At 42.8% G+C, this 4,265-nt stretch overlaps 1 long non-coding RNA gene across 1 annotated transcript; it reads right to left on the bottom strand.

Moving 5' to 3' along the window:
- Nucleotides 1–219: 219 nt before the first annotated feature.
- On the bottom strand, nucleotides 220–2,538 carry LOC123323811. Its single transcript, XR_006539540.1, has 3 exons — nucleotides 2,488–2,538; nucleotides 1,493–1,551; nucleotides 220–412 (listed from the first exon to the last, which is right to left on the bottom strand). It is a non-coding gene; the product is annotated as an uncharacterized LOC123323811 (long non-coding RNA).
- Between the last annotated feature and the right edge of the window lie 1,727 nt (nucleotides 2,539–4,265).

Consider the following 4,265-nt stretch of genomic DNA (forward strand, 5'->3'; position numbering starts at 1 on the left):
ACAATGCATATAATAACATATAAAATACATGTTACTGTCAAAAATGAAAGCTAAAAGCTTATGTTCTTCTATGTTTTAACTCCTGTCTCTGGTTAACTTGACATATCTCCAAATTCATGTCCAAACTGAGATAAGATGTCTTAATAAAAATGTGTAAGCATTATGAGATACTAAAAACTGATGCCAAAGTTGGAGCCTAGCCTTGTTTTAAATGGGCAGGCTAGCATTTCCTCAGACAGAAATGTGGAAAGAACATACCTGATCATGATCAACCTCTATGGGCTGCTTCTTAATGATCCAGGCAACGGACTTGGAGTGGCGGGGTAGTCAGGGACCCTGAGTAGGTCCAGTAATCTGGGCAGGCAGGCATCAGGCAGGAAGGATCAAATGACCCAAATTCCACAAGGATGTCCTGGCCAAGAGAAGAGGTTACCCAAACTATCATTCGGTGCTGAAAACCACTCAGGAATTAGATGACAAGGCATTGATTCCTGGGGATGCTGGGGACTAGCATTGGTCTAGAGGAATTGCAGGTAACTCCGGTGCCTTAGGACAGAGTCAAGCCCATGCTTTGTTCCTATATATAATAAACTGTGCAAGGTTCTCTTTTTTAAAATTGAGACATAACTGATTTTTTTTTTTAAACTGAGATATAATTGACAACAGTGTAGTTCTGATAGTCCTCCACAGGAACACGGCACAAACCACTTCCTCCCTCCATTCTAGTGAGTTTACTGCAGGTGGTCTCCTCTGAACTCTTTGGGAGGCATCAGGCAGTAGCTGGTGCATGAACAAGGAGACTTCTCTCTTTCAAGAGAAACCAACAGAATCCTCCTTTCTAAAACACAATGCAAATTTGGGGGAGCCAGGCTCCTGGACTAAAAAGGGAGACAGAAGAGAAGGAAGGGAAAAGAGGGAGACAGACAGGGAGAGAGAGGGAAAGAGGCGGTGGGGAGAGAGACCAAGGTGGGGAGGAGAGGGAGAGAGAGGTGGAGAGAGAGAGAGAGAGAGAAGATGCGGACCTCCAGGGAAAAGCCCCTTCGGGATTCTGAATCATGGACAGTTAGTCCTGGGGCCTGGACAAAGGTATCCATTCTGAAGGATACAGGTCATTGTTCTTTACAGGCCAAGCCACGTTTCTGTCAAACGCTTCTCTGCTCCCTGCCCGTGGGATGGGAGGTTGAGTCAACAGAGCTGCTCTGGGTGTTTCCACAGGGACTCAGAAGGAGCAGAGGAGGGGACAGCACTGGGTTCCTGGGTTCCTGGGTTCCCGAGTCCCCGAGTGCTAGGGCAGGGCAGCAAAACCAAAGCGGTCAGCGCGCACCCACAGAACCACTTCTGTCCCCTGCAAGGTGTCCCAGGGCCGGGGGCTCTCAAAACACGCATATGAAGTGGCAAGTGCTCTTCTACAACTCGCAACATGCCTTGTGAGTGTCTCCACTCTGAGATTAAACATAACATGTATTTCAAGTGACTTAGGGAAAAAAATTACCTTATGCTTAATTGACAGCACAGTGTCCACCAATTTCTGTAGCTCTTCATGATGTGTAGCTAAAGAACAATAAATGAGAAAATAATTTTTAAAATGAGATCTTATTCTAGTATTGTTACAGAACGTGAATTCCTATCAGACTATTGGTGATTACCTAAAAACAATCTACAGTACTGAAACTGCACTTAAACTGAGAATTCAGGATGTTATAAACATCACTGAATGAAAGCAGATACAAAACAAACGGGCAGGTGGTTTGCGGACAGGCTGAAGCCCATTGTGTAGGGAAAGGTGCCCCTGCTCTGTTAGCCTCACGCCTCCCCCACCCCCATCCCAGCCTCCCTGCTACTTGGCCTCCAGGGACACTGGTGGCTAAAACTCTCCCAGCCACCCGGAGCGGGTAAGGCCCAGCTCTCAGCGCACACCCACGTCCTCAAGGGCTCATTCCTGGAGCCTCAGTGTAATAACCACGTGTTCCAGTTTCTGTGTTTGATGATGCTTTGACATCTGAGGCTTCCTAACACTAAGGGGGTTGCCCCTCCCAGGGTGGAGCTAATTCCAAGAGAGGACAAACAACTGGGAGAGTGCCCTTCATAAGGAAATCAACCAATCCAGAGCCCAAGCAGCTCCTTTATCGGGCTCTGACATGCCGGGTCACTGTCCCTGGGCCCTACCTGCCCCAGGACCAGGTAGCAGACAACTAGGGACAGCCTCTGTACCACAGAACCTACTGAGATCATTCAAAGTAGCCAATCTTCACTCCGCTTATACTACTTCATGCGCTCCTTCCCCCAGGAACCACAACAGGCTCTCATCCACCATTTCTCCTCCTTCCCTCTGCCTCCTGGCCATCCCTGGCGCTTCCCCATGTGGCCCTGCCTTCCGGCTTTAGGGACTGTAGGATGAAATTCTTCTTTCACGACAGTCATTCCCATGTCTGTGTGTCTTGCCATACCTGATGAAAACAAATCTGGGGCACCCTGACAACACTCCACCTTCAGAGCTTGCAGGAGGCCTGCACCTGCTGAGCCTCCAGGAGCTCAGAGGCTCTGCACAGAGTGTGGTCCGCAGATTTTCGATCCAGTTCTCCAGCTGTCAGCTGTGTGACCTGGCAGGAAAGCAGTGAACTTCACGGAGCTTCACTTCATCTGAAAAATGGAGATGATAGTCTCGTCATCAAAGACCTCTGGTGAAGACAAATGAAGCACTTAGCAAATACATAGTTACATAGCACTCATAAATATTAGTTCCTTTCCAGATCACTTCCCATAGCTGTTCGCCTTTATCTTTTTATGCCATTTAGAATCTATTAACTGATCTCACATTTTAACCATTATTTGCCCTTATCCTTTTATAATAGTGCCAACAAATAGAAGTGTAATGCAAACCACAAAGGAAATTTTCAAGTTTCTAGGAGCCACATTTAAAAAGTTTTAAAAAAGGTGCAATTACTTTTGTTAACATATTTTATTTTGCCAAATACACTGAAAAGATTGTCATTTCAACATGTAATCAACATGAAAAATTATTGAGTTTCCATTTTTTTCCACAGTGAGTCTTAAAAATCTGTTGTGTATTTTACTCACACAACACATATCAAATTAGATGTTAAATTTTCATCAAAAATATTTGATTCATATTTTACTTGAAAATATAGATACACATACTCAAGTTGTTCTAAACATTCTTAAAAGTTTTCCAACAACTGAACTGAGTATTAGTTCTTAAATTCAAATTCAAATTAATTATAATAAAATAAAAAATCCATTTCCTCAATTATACTAGCCACATTTCAAGTGCTTAAAAGCCGCACATGCCTTATGGATACCATATTGGACAGCACCATTTTATATCATTTGGGATGTATTTGTAACAATCTTGTATTTTAAGCATTGCTTATCTTACCAATGCATTGATCCCAATATTCTTAAATAACAACATTGTAATGTTCCATCTTTCCATTCTAGTATACGTTTAAAGTTGGTAAGATTTTTTTTACCTTTAAAAATATTCCTATCATAGGGGCGCCTGGGTGGCTCAGTGGGCTAAGTGTCCTGACTCTTGATTTTGGCTCAGGTCATGATCTCAGGGTCGTGAGACTGAGCCCTGCGTTGGGCTCCACACTCAGAGTCTGCTCCTCCCCCGCTCATGCTCTCTCAAAAAAACAAAAAAATTCCTATCATAGCTAAACCATCTTCCTCCAGTTGTTGCATCCTCAAAGCTTTGAAATTTGATTGTATTATGATGCACCAAGTGCAGCTGAAACACTATAAAAAGGATTAATGCCTGACCCTATAGGACTGCTCCAAAAGAAATTGACTGCGTTATTCAACCTACAATATTTAAACATGTTTCCTCATGCAAAATAAAGCCACTGGGAAAAGCATATGACAATCTGATGCAAAATGAGACAGAAATAAAGAAAAGGAGGAAATTTATGCAGAAGGAGCAATTAATATTACTTTGAAATAAACGGATTTATTTGATGAGAAAAAGTATTTATATAGTAAAGAGGATAACATTTCAGTGAGGGATCAACATTTGTTCAATTCCATCTTAATTTGCAGGAAATATGAAAATCCAAAATCCATTGGCATCAAAAGCAGTAAAGATGCTTATCCTGAGAGAAGCAGATTCTCCCTACGGAAATTAAACAGGAGGTGAAGACACAATTCTTTGATGGATAACCACTCGAAGTGTGTTTCTTTCAATTTTTAACGTAATATTTAAAATTAAATTAGGGGAGGGGCACTTGGGTGGCTCAGTCAGTTAA

Source organism: Neomonachus schauinslandi, unplaced genomic scaffold (genome assembly GCF_002201575.2).
Source record: "Neomonachus schauinslandi unplaced genomic scaffold, ASM220157v2 HiC_scaffold_1115, whole genome shotgun sequence".
In the NCBI taxonomy this organism is placed as follows: Eukaryota; Metazoa; Chordata; class Mammalia; order Carnivora; family Phocidae; genus Neomonachus; species Neomonachus schauinslandi.